Source organism: Cyanistes caeruleus, chromosome 2 (genome assembly GCF_971803275.1).
Source record: "Cyanistes caeruleus chromosome 2, bCyaCae1.hap1.1, whole genome shotgun sequence".
Lineage (NCBI taxonomy): Eukaryota > Metazoa > Chordata > Aves > Passeriformes > Paridae > Cyanistes > Cyanistes caeruleus.
Window position 1 is genome coordinate 31,337,312 of NC_141702.1, and position 17,215 is coordinate 31,354,526.

At 39.9% G+C, this 17,215-nt stretch overlaps 1 protein-coding gene across 14 annotated transcripts in view; it reads right to left on the reverse strand.

The window, feature by feature from the left end:
• Positions 1–17,215, reverse strand: part of FILIP1 (filamin A interacting protein 1) — a 136,968-nt gene that overhangs the window by 67,263 nt on the left and 52,490 nt on the right. For 4 of the 14 annotated variants that reach the window (XM_086876324.1, XM_023922342.2, XM_086876318.1 and 1 more), the window contains one exon: positions 8,275–8,415. The exons of the other annotated variants lie outside the window; for them this stretch is intronic. The gene's annotated coding sequence lies outside the window, so the exon portion shown is untranslated. The remainder of the gene's footprint in view (positions 1–8,274; positions 8,416–17,215) is intronic. 14 annotated transcript variants of the gene reach the window in all.

Here is a 17,215-nt window from a genome sequence, read left to right on the forward strand (position 1 = left end):
ATTTTCTTAATTCCAAGATAAACTCTTCTCTAGCTAAATTATGGCACAGATTTACAAAGAACAGAGTTTATGCTGGTATAATTCCATTAATTTTGTCATTTTCAGGAAAACTTGTGGTTTCATCTGGAATACTTTTACATGAGTAATGCATGCTGACCAGCTAAGGAGTAACATAGACTTGTTTCACAAAGATTCATGTTTCCCAGGCTTCATCTGGAAAAACATCTTGGATGCATGAGACATGAGGAATGATAAGCTATTAGATCATCACTGAGTCAAAAAAATAAACTTTTATATATCACCCTATCCATGTTTTGATTACTGTGCTTCCCAGCTGCCAGAAAGTACAAACAGGAGTCACAGAAGAGACCGTTCAAGTAGCTGACACCACTAGACAAACATGCCACGAGGTCTGGTGAGGGCTGTGACATTTATTCTCTGGAGTGGCCATGTGGCTGAAAGGGACTAGCCAGGAGCAAGGAGGGTGGCAGCAGTGCCAGCTTCCTTCAGTGCAGCCTTTCTAGCCCATTTCAGCTGAGCAGGGAGACGTGGAATCATCCCTCTTCCCAGCCCACTGGGGTGTTCCATGCCCAGGAATAGCTCTGATTTGAAGGAAAATTAGTCTTTGGAGGAAAGTAATGATGCTGCTTTCTGGGGCCTTGCACCCAGCTGATGAAGCCTGTCTTGAGACCCAGCCACTCTCAGAATGTTGGGCTGAGCACTGTGCCCTGTTATGATTCCTCACTTATTGTTTTACAGCTTTCTTCTCTTTTGAGTTAACTCGCTTCAAATCAAACCGTGAACTTCATGTGAAGACAACACTAGTGGTGTCACCATTAGTTCCAGTCCAAACCTCCTAGACATTTGTTTTATCACTTGACAGCCAGAACGTGCCTGGAAAATGGTAAGAGAGGTGATGCAGATTAGCTGGCCTACCAAAGATTTTTCACTCCTGCAGTTAGGAAATCTCTGCTGTTAGGTAAGCACTGGTCAATTCTTTCTGTTGGCAGCATAGAACCAAGCTGATGACCCACAAGGTGAAAAACACTATGGACATAGAAACAACACTCTAGTATCTCTAGTAAGTAGTTTCTAAAGACCACTGCTCCTGTAACAATGCACTGTCTCCTGCCAAGATGGTAGAAAACTGCTGAAAGCAGCAGAACACAGGAGCAGGTTGAAAATCATAATAGATCTTGCCTTCTTTGTATCCTTATTATGAACAAAGAAAATGCCTAAAAATTTTATATCACTGAGGGATGTACAGCATGGAAACTAAAGTCATTCTGTGGGCCCTGCTTTAACCTAGGAATGAACCATGGGGCAAATAGCAAATACAATTATGAAATGAAGAAACCCTCAGCTTTCTACAAAATAGGTTTCAACTTTTCACTTTAAAATTACTTTTTACTTCAAAATTAACTTGTATTTCTAACAAGTATGAGATCAGACAAAAAGATGAATGTCCCAAAAGCAAACTCTAAGTTTTGGGTAGAGGTAAATATTTTGCTGTCTCTTTCTGACCTGATGTGGATCTTGAATCTGTCTTCTTTTCAGTAGCCATAATTTGCACAGCTCTGATTTTGCTGAAACCTATAAACTATAGCTATATTTTACATGTGACTAATTTATCTTTCTTTTGTTTTAAAAAAATGCAAAAAATAATAACAATGTAGATCTGTAGATACAGATTTTACAGCAAAGGAAAAAAAAATTAGACAGAGGACCTGTATCTTCTACAAATATAGTCTCCAAGAGACAACAGTGTAAAAAAGAAGCCATCTGCAGCATCTCAAATTTCAACTGTCAACCAAAGCAGGGAACAAGTTCCAAATCTCTGTCAGTGACTCCTTTGTAGGAAGTTTCAGTTTTGATAGACACGGAGTACCAGCTTGCACATGAATGCCTTGTCATCTGGTGAGACCTGAATTTAAGCCACTCCATTAGACTGGGCTGCCTTCCACCTCCCAAAAGGTTTCTCCTCTGTGAAGTTTAATTGGTTTAAAAACAAGGAGTTAAAAATAGTGTCTGATACTAAACCTGCCCTTGGGTTTCACTATCAGTTTTGGTGGTTTTACAATAATATTTTTCCCACTGGGAAAAAAAATATTCTCTGGCTACATATAAACTGGAGAATAACCATGCCCAGGACTCCTCTCTGTGAGGCCAGCTGTCCTGGAAAATACTTCAGGCTCTTAAGCCCTCTTAGCATCCATAACATGTTGGCTGCTTCCACACTGCCCACGGGGAATTGCTCCTAGCCCATGCTGACTCCTGAAACGTGCTCTCAAATGGGTCAGAAGGGTGTTAAGTGGCCTGGCCAGAAGTGTGCCAAGGACCACTCCAAGAGTTTAGCATGAGTACAGATGTTCACCTTCCAGTATCTGTGCTCATGCCCCGTCACTGTTTAATTTACAATCTTTTCTTTCCACAGCCTTTACAAACAAAGGAAATGGAAAACTAATCAGCCCTGCTAAGGGAAAGTGCAACTCACCATAAATACACAGTCTGGAGAGAGAAAATAAGCAGTGGATGGTGGGAAAACAGAAAAAAACTCGAATTTTTCAAGTTAGATCAAGGCACACAGAGCTCTAGTACGTTCTAGAGGCACCTTTTTACAGTCTAGAGGCATATTTTTAAGTTGCTACTGAGGGGTATTTTGGTGATAGAGAGGTTCAGCAGGAGTCAGGAAGAGACAGGGAAGCAGAAGCACAGAGAGAGAGGTTGCACAACATCCCCATTTCACACCAGGCCTATTCTGGCTTTTGCTGGTCTTGGTGGCACAAACTTTGAGCTTTTCTGCCTCCTATCACTGATAGGGGGACTAGCACTGTGAGGCTCCAGAGTGGCCCTTGCGTTATTCAAAGCCCTGGCCTTCACTTGTCATTACTGTTTGCAAAGAGTTGAAAGGAAAGGAGAGTCTTACTTCATTCCTGGCAGTGCCAGCCCAGTGACTGTCATTATTTCCCAGTAATCCTGCAGGCTTTCCACTGACTTCAGAACTTGTGGCAAAGAAAGTAAAGAAGTAAATGTCAGCCTAAATGATTTAAATAATACCAATGTCTCACGCTGACAGGGAGCAGCACAAAAACCTGCAGATACCTCACCTGGGCATTGAGAATGGCCTCAGCCACTTTAATAGCTTTCATTTTTAGAAACCATATTTGCATGCCTCCTCTAATGTCATGGTTTCAAAATCCCTAGAGAACAATTTCTTCACTTGAAAAGAATGAAGTTAAAGAGTTATCCTGCATGTACAGGTTGAGCTGGTTTTGATGGGGTTTTTAAACAGCCTTTCAATGTTAATCTGCTTAAATCTTCACCTGGCTTTTTAATTCAGAGCAAAAATTCAGGCTAAGCTGAAAATAGAGCATAGCTACTTTGAGTAAGGAAGGAAAGGAGAAAGAAGAAGCAAATAAATATTTCTGCATGGACTTAGTCTTGCATTAGCATTACTAAAATTACCTGTTGCCAGATTCTTTAATGTCTGTGACATCTTAAAATCCAATTTCAGCGGGGGTAAAATAAAAGCTAATTGTGTTTGTCTTGTTGCAACTAGCCAAACACCCTACCTTTCCCAACTTCATTAAAATGGTTTAATTTTCTTTGTTTTCCACTAGGATAGAGAAAAACTTTCTCAGCTGCTTTTCTGATTTTACTTCATTGATAGTAATTTCAGTTCAGAGCCATGGAAAGATATTAAAAAGAGATCCAACAAATGGAGTGGGTGTTTCACAAGCCTCTGTGATGTTAAAGTTGTCTGCACTGGTATAAATTCATACTGCTCAGTTTTAAGTATTTCACTTGTGTGCCTTAGGTAGAAGTTTAGGTTTCATCCATAATCTGCAGTGTCTTTGAAATGGAGTCTGAGCTCTCTGAGGCTATGTTAGGACTTCAGGTCTGTCCTCCTCCTCAGTCATGCAGTTCCAGTGACTGCTGCTAAAGCCCACTATGATACCTATTTATCAAGGAAAGCATCCCCCGATTATCTTCCCATGGTAAAAGGTGCTGGGCAGAGGTTGTTGCAGTCTGTCTGTGAGAGGACAAGGCTGGAGGTCTCCGTTTTGCCCCTCTGAATCAGCCCTAATCTGTCTAAAGAGGTTGAGCTCTTAATTTGGGCACATCAGTGAACTGACTGATAAACTGGGGCTGGATCCAGAAATGCATCATCACAAAGGCTGATTTTGCTGATGGGTGGGGAGGCAAGAGCAGGTATTTGGCACCTCGTTATCAGCATCTGACACAGTGCCACACTTGGTGGCAAATGTTAGGAGACGACAGAGGCTGTGGGACTGTGTCCACCCCTCACAGTCCCTGCTATAACCAACCCTGCCAATTTTGTATTAATCAAGTCACAAACTGAAGTGTCTTGTGCTGTTGGGATGGGTTTTCTACAAGGCATCAGACCTCTGCTGCAGGCACACTTCTGCCCGAAAGGGGCAGAGAACAAAGTATCTCTAACAAGCACTAGAAAGAGTCAATAGGTGACCCTTTCTGAGCTCCCCAACTTGGAAATGAGCTCATTTGATATTCCAGCTACAACCTCTCATGCTAAACTTTTCTTGGGAGAGTGGGGAGAATTTGGTTGCAATTGTACAAAACAACTAATTTAAGAAAGAACAATAAAAATGGACCTAGATTAGCTTTCTTTTAGTTAAGGAGAGTGAAACTAGAAACTAATTTTTATTAATGAAAAATCTAAAAAAAATTAATCGTAAAATCTTCAAGTTTCTATTTCATGTGAGGAGCTGTATGACAGAAAAGCACTGGGGCTCTCTGTTGCTGAAGGGAATTGGTGGGATCTCTCTAAATATTAAGACATCACTGGGTCTTGGAATACAAATTTAAAAGAGTGATTTGACATTTCACAATAACGGCAAAATTTTGGTCACCATCCAAAAAAGAAAAAAAAGAAAGGAGAGAGGTGCATATACAGATGGCATATTATTGATATATCAAGTAAGAAAGCAGCATATAAGTACATTACTGGTTTTCTTTATTTAGTGAAAAGCTGTCTGACCCTGCAGTTATGCAGTGTCTCAGCATTCCTTATTTGCTTCCTTAAATATTTTTCATCTGCCTTCAAGGAAGTTTAGGTGACTGATAAATTACTTTGAGCTGCTCCTCCTATGTGGTGGACCCAGGGCCTTGGCAAATGCTGTTGCTGCTGGCAGCTCTGCTGGCTCCAAGCTGGAGAAAGCTGTGTTTGGGAAAAAGAAGATTAGCCAGTTTTCTTCCTTTGAGGAAGCAAATCCATCTCTTGTCATATTAAAGGTGCTATACTTATTTAATCTTAAGAAACAAGATTGCATTTGCTGTTTTACATTTCACATTTCAGTTACTGTCTCACTCCCAGTGAGAATAAACTTCACTCAGGTTTATATGCCTGGTGAAAGTATCTAAGTGAGCCTTCACTTACACTGCTAGCTGTGGTACTATTCACTACAAAGACCACAGCTTTTCCTTATCGGCATTTGTTCACATGCAGACTGCATGAATTTCAGAGGTAAGTGAGTTTTTTCAGACCTGCCCAGATGAAAGTTAAAGTGCAGCTCTCCAGATCATCCAATAGCCAACTGGTAAGCACAGCTGTCCCAGAAAAGCAAGGTCAAACTAAACAGCTGAGCCTCCACTGTATATACACTGAAAATATTTCCCAAGGCTTTCAAAAAGTCAGAACAAAGTCATCATTTGAATAAATATTTCTTTACTTTTACTAAATAAGAATATTTTATATCTTTGATGCCTTGAGAAGGCTGATCTAGAACAGAGGCTAGACAGTGTGAAGAATAAAGCAGGTATTTATTGAAAGGCCTTAAATGATACACCTTGGGCAGTACAAGAGCTTGGCCAGGGCTACACCCAAGATGGGCCTAAAAATGGTCTCACATTTATAAGTTTTGGTCCATCTACTTATCAGGATTAATTGTCCAATCACAGCTCCCAGTTGTGAGGTCCCATCCTTCTTGTTTTCTCTCTTCAGTCCACTGTTGTTTATGCTTTTGGGCCTGCAGCTTGTAACAATTGTCCTTGGTATCAAGCTAGAAAAGGAATTGTTTTGTCTACCTACTCTGTGAAGAGAGTTCACTAACACTTAATATGAAGCTCAAAACTACACACCTAGGAAACACAGAAATGAAAAATATGAAAGCTAAAACTTAAGGCATCACCTTTAAACCTAACTCTGCTTAATGAAATGGAATTTGAGGAATACATACACCCTATGCCTCTATATTAAATTGTGCAACTAGTTTAACCAAAGTAAATTAAAAAACTTTATATCCTACTAAGTTTTTTCAATTCATCCTGTGCAACACTATTGACTGAAAAAAAAAAAACAAAACAAAAAACCCATATATTTAAAAACAAAAAAAATGAAAAAATCAGTCAGAAGTTTGTCAGTGAATTCTAGGCCTGAAAAACCACTCTTCTATGAAATGGCCAGAGAATTTAGAGAAACTCTGTACAGCTGGAGTACAACACACAAGCTCAACCTAAGGTAGCTGTCATGCTTGCAAAAAATATCTTTATTCTGACTGTACTTTCTGACACTCTTATTACTTTTTGCCACCAAGAAAAACCAAAAGCCTGCATGGAAAATTGCTCAGCAGCACATCCCAGTGTTGTAGGATGACTTGGATGCGGCACTGGATTTCCAGGCACTAGAATTCACCCATCCATACCCTCTGGAAGCAGCAATCACCAAGGATTTGATTGACAAACCTTGGACTTGTTGAAATAAGCATGCAAATCAAAGACAAAGGGTTACAATCAAAGGGATAGGAAAGCCTAGAAAAGAAAAATATTGTCAGAACCTAACATTTAGGATTATGGTACAAAAGTCATGAACCGGTGTGGCAAGTCCCCTGTCCTCTGCTCAGCCAGGGTGTGCCACAAGGTCTCACAAAGGATTTCTGCAGGTAGCCAAACACATGACATTACAATCTGAGTAAGAAAGAGCAAGGCTGGGGAGTTCTGTGTAAATACTTGTCACTGACTGATCTCTTATACCTTGAAGATGCATTCCTAGAAAGGAAAAAAACCTGAAAATTGCTCTTCTCATTGTACGTGCAAAAAAAGCTGAGAAGTGCCATTATATTAGTCTTTCTCAGACCTAAGAGAAACTTTTCCAAATGTCTATAAAGGCAAATATTAAATAAATGGCTTGCTGAAATAATGGAACAGTTGTTGGACTTCATAACACATGCATATTTTTAAAAGAAAGAAAGAAAATACTGTGAGGGGGCGTAATTTTTTTTTTGTTCGTTGCTTTGGAGTCTATAACTAGAAACACATCGTTACCAGTTTGTACTCACATCAACTTTGTATCAGAGAAAAATAAAGTTTTGTTTATATAACATTGTTAGATAAAACAGTAACTATATAAATTTAAGAAAGCAAATCGCTTACGCCAAGTTAATGTCAATTAGCATTATGAATGACAATTTAAGGAGGATTATATGATGTATTGCAGGTTTGAAACAACTAAAAATAGAAAAGCTATACAAGCCATAAAAATTGCACAATGTACAACTTTCAATTCCAGGAAGATTAGGTTTGCAATCCTTGACTACAAATGGAGTTTCTTTCTGATTGTTGGGATAGATCTGCTGAGGCCATTATTAATTCAGACAGTCCCAAGCTTTCCGAATGACTCAGACATTTAAAAATATGACATGATGTTTGGCTTAAAGTTGTGAAATTTTTATAAAATCATTTAATTTTTGCCTTCCATTTTCTGAGCTGGGCTCACAGTTTCCAAGTATGTTCTAGCACCTTGAGGAACTTTAAAACTGCAAACAAAGAATGCTGTATAAACAATGTGATACTAGCAATGGGGCTTTTAAAAGACAGGAAAAATCCAAGATGAATATTGTAATATGGTGATAGGATTCCATAGTGCCTGCTGCAGAGTTCCTGGTTACACTAAGTCCTTAACTCAGGGTGCTGATTTTTAACTCATTATACTAAAAAAATTCAGAGAAAAGAATGTACATTGAAGATGTCCTTGGGAATCATCAACAGTCCCCGAGGGCTTTAACAGCTCTGCAATTCAGATGAGCCTTTGAAAAACTCTTGATTTTCATGTTCACATTTTCTTGCTTTGAAATAAGTCATTTTGGTTACCTCCTGGAGCTGACATCTGCAGAAAGCTCAGGTATAGCTTTCCAGCCATGCTATTGCAACAGCATCTCCTAAATGTTATTTATTTAGGAGTGTGGCTCCAGCTGGGAGCCATGTGTCAGCAGAACAGCCCGTAGTGTGCAGAAATACCTGTGTCGAGGGATGCTCCCAGGGCAGGGGCTTCACTAGAATCTAGGTCCGCAGTGGGGAGGAGGGAGTCGAGGGTAGAGGTGTCCCTGTGCCATGGCTCTGCTGCTCCCACCTGAGGCTGACTGGGGTCCCTGCTGCTCCCTAGAGAAGAGATAAGGCTCAGGGGCCGCATGCCAGGACAAAGAGAGAAGCAGCATGTTCTGCTTGTGTACCAGCCAGCCAGCAGGCCAGCTAGAAAACACAGGCTTCCAGACTTAAAGTGGCTGGAAAATACTTGTATCTTTAATTTAGACATTCCTGCTGTCTTTATCCACGTGTTTCCATGACAGTGCACAGTGGCCTGAAGAATCCAGAATACACAAGGCAGAATACACATTTGCAGGTATGATACAGTAGAGCAACCAGGTAGTGAAACCTCACACTCCCTTTGCCTCCAAAGAAGTAATTACAGCTTTCTGCTGTAATGTGGCAATCAACACCAAGAAACCCCTCCAACCCAAAAAAAGCAGCCATAATGAGGGAAGGAAAAAGTTAGTAGGTGATGTGCTGGGCTCCTCATTGAGTAGAGCAGATCTGCAGAATGTGTGCAGTGTAATGACACAACATGGTGACATGACAGCAGAGTACTGGTGACACTGCAGGCAGTCCTGCAGAGCCCTGCCTGCTCAGTGGGAACACAGGACTCCCATGGCTGGCTGAGCCAGCCAACCTACAGCACAGCAAGACATGCAGACCGGCTTCTCTCACAGCCTACAAAGCAAACAAAGGTTGGGACATGGTGGAAACTCCAAATCCTGGAGGTATAGAACACATGCAGGGAGCAAGGAGCTTTGCTCAGGGAGAGCTGGGGATGTTGCTGAGTACATGGGGGTCAGAGCCATTGCATTGGACAAAGGCAGGGTCTCATGTTGATAAAATCTCATTCATGCATTTGATTATGTTGCATAAACAAACAGAATTGTGGATTCCCTCAATTCTGCCCTGACCCTCTTGACTGAGCAGCATGGTTATGGCATAAAAGAAGTCTTGCAGGTCAAACATACTCCAGGCACAGCTGGCATGGAAACACCATAGCCAGTGGGTCTGAGCAATGCTGTGTCGAGCCAGGCTCAGTGGCAGGACTGGAGGGGTCACAGAGATTCTGAGGGCTGACCATGGAGGTCTTTCCTGAGAAAGGAAAACAGGGTGTTTTGGGAAGCTGCAATCTTTTAAAATAAGACAGTGACAATACTGTTCAACTCTACAAAATGACTGCCATTTAAATAATTTATATAGTTCTAATAATACTCCTTGTATAGTCATACAAAGAACATTACCATTCAAGGAACAAAGCAGGACTACTGCAGTATCTAAGTCAGTAGCAGTGTATGAACCCTTTGCCTATTATTTCTTAACAAACCGTATGCGAATTCTTGCGAAATAGTTACTATCAGCTTGGTATTTGTATCTTTTTTTCTTGCTCTGAGTGGAAAGAACAAGATCTATTTGATTATGAACAATATAAGGAGGGATGTAGTAATGAAATCTTACCCAGCTATAATTCCTGCATACATATTAAGGAAAACTTAGCTTTACAGTAAAGTTATTTTACTGATATGTATTTTCATTTTCTAGAAAATTTGCTTAGAGAATTTCAAGCTACTTCTTGGAAAAGATTGAGCAATTGCCCATCTATTTCTTTATTTATGAATAGCAGAAAACATTTCCTACATGTGCAAGAATTCAGGTTATCACACTGCTATCCCCACAAGCCCTGAATCACATCTCTCATGACAATTTACAAGAAGCAGAATAGAGATAACTTGCATGAGACACATGGGATTTTCAGCAATTAATTCTTTGGCCTATGAAAGGTTTGTCCTTCAAAGAAATTCAGAGAGAGTTTTTTTTCATTCATTTGAATGGAGGAATGATCAAGACTACTGTTTTTAAAAGTTAATAAGCAACTATCTAGACCTAAAAAAAGAAAGTGAGTCATGTTTTTGCAATGAAGAGCTGGATTTTCAGTGCAATTCACACAATGTAAGAAACAAAGAAGAATTTGCTGTCAACAAGCACATACGAATTAAGATAAAAAAAGGGTGGACCAAGGCTTAGTGGGTCAAATTCTGACCTCATTTGCCTTTAGTCTTCTGAGTTTAAAGATGTTACTCTGGATTTTCATCAGCCTAAATGAGACTGAAGTCCAATGCTCTGTAAGCAAACAAAAGTGGCATTATTCATGATTTGCAGAAAACTTTTCCACAGAAGATATTGTTTAAAAATAGGCCCTTAAGGGTACTTTGTTTCCACCATTTTTTGTTTTAAAGTCATTTTACAAGTGTATTAACTACACCTTTCCAAGAAGAGACATCCTGCAACACAGATAGAAGTAATTTCTATCCTCTGCTACTTGACCAAGCAGCAAGATAAGGTAGATATGGTATACTCTTTGGAAAAGCTTTTTCTTCATTAAGCACTAAAATATCTCAAGATAATATTTATACCTATATATGTCTTCTTCATTTTAATTAAGTGATGACACAGTAAATATACTGAGCAAAAGAAAGAGCCAAGGTGAATATCACTGTAATAGTTTAAATATTCCCCATTATACAACACTGTGTTGTATTAAAAAATGGGATTTTGCTGCTGATTTGAATACAGCTGGTATTTCACACAGGAACATCATTCAGGTGCATCAAAATGCTCCTAAACCCCTGTTAGGCTAATGAAAAACAAACCTTTGGTTGCAGACTTTTCCTTAAGAGCAACTTAAAGCTAGCAGGGTTTAACGTCACAGCCCTTTGCACAGCAAAGATTCTTGGGCTGCCTCTTCCATCCCAGTTGTTGAGAGTTTTATCATGTGCACTAAACAGAATAATTTTTGTTTGTTACTCTCAGCAGAGTAATAAGAAGCTATTGATTCTCTGTAGATTTGTTTTGGAGAAAGCCTCTCATCTCTCCTCGTTCACATACACATGCTCCCTCTCCCCCAGTGAAGCATGGATCAGGAAACCAAACGTAGCAGAATGCTGAAGTTTTCTTTGGCAAGTTTGCCAAGAAGCCCTAATGAAAGGGGTCAGTGAAAGTCCCCATATTCCCACTGATCTACAAGCCACCATTCCCAGGACTTTCAAAGGAAAATCCAAGGAAAGCAAAGAGCTCTCAAAGTTGCTTTTTACTTCAAGCTCCAAGCCCCAGCAGCCACACTGGGGATAGTACAACAAAGGGCAGGTCCTGAACAGACAGTTTGGTGGGCCACTGTGAAGGGCTGGCTCTGGACAGCCAATCAGAATGGGACATAAAATTAAGGTGATTTTTCCAAGCACCCTACACCACACCAGCATCACTGGACAAGGCTTTGGGATGCATGAAGGGGCACCTCTGTCCCACAACCCACAGGCCACCACAGGGGCAGGAGGCATGTGATGGCTTCCACTCCCAAATCGACTCTTTGACTATCACTGTTATCATCAGAAGAGTCTGTCAGAATTACAGTTCCATTTAATTTATTATCAGTGCCCCAAGAACCCAGGACCCCACATCAACCCCCCTGGGGCCACCAGCCCTAGCCCCAGGATTGCTACAGCAGGGCTGGTCTCCAGCTCCACACAGCCCAGCCCTGTCCTGCCCATTCATGGAGGCCACCAAGCTGGGCCTACAGCCCATCCTGGGCTCCTCCTGTCTCCAGCACTGTGCCTCATGCCAAGGTCTGGGGCTGTCCCCAACTGTCTCCCTCAGGTCTCTGTTCCCCAGGGGAATTGCCACCCCCAGTCCTCAGAAAGCAGTCATTCCTGCAGTGCCCTGACATCTATTTCTTTAATTGTCTACTTAGCTGCTTGTATTCACAGTTGGGATTCCCCTTTGCTCTGCTTCAAGTATTTTAAAAGCTTTTTCATTGTCATTGATCTTCATATGTGCATGTAGTAGCTTAAATTTGTGCTTTCCTTTTCCTACAGTCTATTACAAAAGCTCTTTTTGCCTTCTGCCACAGGGCAGAAAAATGCTAAAAAGGAAATCAGCCTGCTTATTCCCGAGAAAAGGACTATAAAAAAAACAAATTCTCCCCCAGTATCTCTCTTTTACTCTTACAGAGACATCTGGTTCTCCAGTGATCTTGATCCCAAGCACTGGGATATCAGGCTCAGCAGGACTGGGAAAAGTTTCTCTCTGAAGCTCCCCTTGAAACTTGATTAATCAACTCGGTAAGGATTAGAAGTCAAACAGCTAAAAAAAGATTGCTGTCACAGTCTTAACAGCTGGCAAACAAGAGTCTTCTGGAGTTTTCCAAGAAGCTATGGCACAAGAGACCAGGGGATATTGGATTTGACCAAGCATCCTTTACTCTGTGGTCCTGGGAGGTGGTGGGATCAACTGTACCCACATCCTCTTCTGCTTTTCATTGGCTCACACCAAGAGAACTCTGCAGAGGTAATTCCAGGGAACCAACCCTCTGAACTCTGTAACTGAAATTTCTTAAGGGCAACCTGTGAATGCAATTGTGCCTTCTCCAGGAAAGGTTCATCACACATTATACAGTGTTCATAGGAATTTTCCCAGTCAACAATTGTCACACTTTGTCAAACAAACTTTCAAAATGCCAGACCCATTTCTTTAATGATTACTGTCACAAATCTAATGAACTGCATACAATGGTGGCTGAAGTTGTCAACCAAATAAAAATTTTCATTGACTTCCTAGCTTTTGGTTGAAACCCTAGAACTTTTCATACTGCAATTTCAAGCAACTTGAAGGGGGGAAAACCCACATTATTTCAAATGAAAATCCCCTCAGAAGATTCAAAACCTTTACTCAACCTCCTAAATATTTGGCACAGCATATCCTTGCAAGCCTGAAATTATTAGTCTGTTCGCTCTGGTTTCTTTTATGGTGCTATTATACAAGACTGTTGTACTTTGTCATTTGTAGCACATTACCTCAGACTTGTTCAGGTACAAAGATGGACTTCTGGGATGATCAGGGTAATGGAGAGCCTATCATATGAGAAGACAGAATGAAGAGCTTGGCTTGTTTAACTTGGCAAAATAAAGGCTGTTAAGGGATCCAGTTGCTGTGTACAAATATATCACAGAGAGAAACATCAGGCAGATGGGAGAGCCATTTCAGTTAAATGAGTGTTGGCAATGGAACCCAATGGCATAGATTGGCCAGAATTTAACCTATGTTAGAAACCAAAAACAGGTTCTCACACAGGGCAATGAGATTTGGGAACAATTTTCCAGTTGGAGAAACAGCAGCAAAACACCTAAATGCACTCACAGTGGAACTTGGTAAATGTATGAAGGAGATTATGAAACATGATTCTTGCAATATTATAACAATAAATTTGATGACCCATTAGATCAAGTCTTGTGTTCCCATATAAAGCTGTATCATGCAGATTCTGTACACTTCAATCACGCATGCTTCAAAACAAGATATGCCAGCATACTTTATATGCTTCAAGCTATTTAAAAACAAACCAAACCAAACCAACAACTCTAAACAAATAGTTCAGTTAAGTAAGTGTGTTTGTTCAGGGTAGGCATAAAACTTAAGTCATTTTCTCCCCCACAATGACAATAAATTCAGTAGAACCCAAATATATTACAAAATAAACATCTTTTTGTGGACAACAAACATTCAGTTGTCTACCATCAAAATTCCTAAGATTATTGATAATTAGTTCTACTTGTCATCTAGAACTGTTTAAGGTTTATTACAATTTTTATAAAATATTTTTTCCATGGATTTAAAACCATTGCAGCTGAAGTTCAGCTGTAATTTATGGTATTCTGCTCTAAGCTATAAATTAATTAAGGACAAGAACATTTTTGTACTAATGCATTTTCTGTTGGAGGGTATCCAAAAGATATAGCCAAGGGAACAGAATTATGATTGTTTCTAATTTATGTTGGTCATAGCATGGGTTGAACATATGAGAAGGAAGAATTTTTTTTAAAATAGAGTTGTCTGGTTTTGGAGATACTTCATTTTTTTCCATGCTTAAAAGGTTTCTTATGCTGAGCTTGAAGTAAAAACCCATGGATTTCTACAAAGAAGAAAATTTCTTGGGTAAAAAAGGTTTGTAAAAATCTACTTCCACCAAAAGCAGTAAAACGGTTACATAAAAAGTAATAATTTACAAAAAATTCTTCTTTCTAAATGCAAACCCACACACGTACACACAGAGAGCCCCTGTGAATGGGACCAAATTATAGCCAGGATGGTACTACACATATTTGCACTTTTCTGTAGCTCTTACTTGAAATTTTGATGAAAATACCAGCATGCTATCTTCATATAAAGTATACTAGCTCAGTGATGGCAAATTTTACTACAACTGACTAAAGGGGCATCCCATACCATATGGTGTCACATTCAGGATATAAAGCTGGGGGAGGAAGAAGGAAAGGGGGGACATTTGGAGTGATGGTGTTTGTCCTCTCAAGTGACTGATGCCCATGATGGGTCCCTGCTCTCCTGAGGATGGCTGAACACCTGCCTGTCCACGGGAATTGATGAATTAATTCCTGGTTTTGCTTTCCTTGCATGTGCAGCTTTCGCTTTACCTGTTAAACTGTCTCTATTTCAACCCACAAATTTCCTCATTTTTACTCTTCTGATTCTCTCCCCAGTCCCACTGAGGGGAAGAATTGAGTGGCTGTGTGAGGCTGAGTTGCCAGTTGTGATTAAACCATGACACCATTATATATGATTAAAGATTTAATCAGAAGAGATATGCATTTTTTAAGTTCCTGATTTGCCTCAGCAGTCCATATGACACATATACATCAAAACAGCCATGTTTCCTCCTTAAACTCCTACTTTTGTCTCAAGCAAAATTAGTTCTTGATTTGAACAGAAACCATCCACATGCTTTTGAACTCTTTCACAAACAAATTGGTCATGAGTAAATGAAAACTGATCAGTTTTCAGAAGACTGATGTTCTGAAATATTTTCTCTTTCAGGGGGAAAATGTCCTTGCAAATTTTAAGAGAAAACTCAGTCTATATTAAAAAGAAAATGTTATATACTGTCTGACACTAGATTCTAGATTTACACATTTTTACTTCTGAGAAATTCTAATACAATCCTCATGGACCACATTATTTTGTTCATGTTTGTTTGTCAGAAACAAGAGATAGTTTCACCAAGGAATTTTCAGTCCCTGTTGTGACTGGTCAAATTATATTATAATTATATTAGGGCCTCTGTAAGGACTGCTAGTTTCACTGCTCCAATGAAATACTAGTGAGAAAGAGTGTAAGGACGGTCAGAAAGTGTATGATATTAACTCTAGGTTTAGAACCCTGAACAACAATTTCATATGTTTTTTTTTTTTAAATTCCTGTGGAAGACAAATCTATTCTCAATGATCTCTCAGTTAGCAGACTATTTCTGTGCATTGCAGCAGCCAGAGAGCATTTCCTTGGCTTTCCTTGTTCATCCACAGTTCAGGGATCTGAGCTCTGCAGGGCTCTGGCACTGACTGCCTTCCATGGTTGTGACTGGGAAGAAGCCAGAAAGGTGAGTGATGCTGACATCTTTCAAACCCATAGAGTTCTGATAGAAAACTAGTCTATGCTCCTGTCATATTCTGGCACCTGCTGTCTTTTGCTGATTATTGTTGCTTTACATGGGCTTTTAAGCAGTGTCCACCAACAAACAGAATGGGATGGTTCTTACACACTGAAGAGCAGAACTACAGAATGCCTTCTCCACGGATGCAGAAGTTAACATGACTTGGAAGGAGATATTCATGGCAGAAATATTCACTTATGCTTGCTAACCACATAAGGTTAGAGCAACCTCTTGAACTGAAAATAGCTGGAAACAGAGTGCTCAGGGGAAGTTTCAAATCCTTGCCATGCACTTGCTTTCCCCTGCTGGCAGTTTTCAGCCGCTGGTTTGTGTTGGTCGGTTTGTTTGCTTGCCCAGAGTGGAGCACAAATGCAATCCCCAGCTGCCACTAATTATGCTGCAGAGTTCCTTGCAGCTGATTGAATTTCAAGGGTTCACACCCTGAACCTCATTTTGGGAAAAGCAGTGGTGGCTTACTACTAATTCAGTAAACATCCCTCTCTTCATCTGATTGCTTTTGACAAGACGTGGAAGTAAAACTAAAGGACTTGATGCTCAGCTATTTTACCTTACTGTGGCTTGGTTGGTACCCTTGAAAGCAGGCTTCTTTGTCCCACTGCAGTTCTGACATGAAAAACATACTGTTATCTCGCCAAGGATGGTTTATTGAACTGTTTTGTTCAAATACAAAAGACTTCTATTTTTAGAAGCAAAATTGTAATTCATACCCTACAACAACAAAAGCCAACTGTATCCTGAGCTGAGGTACACAAAAAATTATAATACCTCCCTGCAGGTATCTGGAGCTGACTTATGTTAGTCTTAAGCCACAAAAATGTATTGCCATTACTAAGTGGTTCAAATGTGAAAGCTATTCTCGCAAAACAGTAACTAATGGGCCCACAAATAAGAACAGAGCAGCAGGGAACTGCAAAACATTATCTCAAAAGTACTTGCCTCACCCTTAAATGAAATCCAAAAGCAATTCTTCCCATGGACAGAAAAGAAGGGCAGAGCATGTTGCTTGCTGCTGAGCATGTGAACAAATTGCATGCCATAGCAAAGATGTCACAGCACTTTTTCAATAACATTTTTAAGCTTTTGCTAATGCTTCAAGCACCTAAAATTAAAGGTGAAATATCTGGGATAGGAAGATCTTACATATATTTAGATATTTATATTTATTGATGTAACAGTTGCTCCCCAGAAACTGTTCTGTTGAATTCGTGCTGGAGCTGCAAGCTTTTAAACAATCTGTATCCAAATTTTTGTAAAGCCAAAAAGACTATTTAAGATAAAAGTAATGGAAACATAATTTATGTCTTCAGATCTACAATTTGAAAGTGTATTGAGTTGCTTCTTAAGTGCTGAACA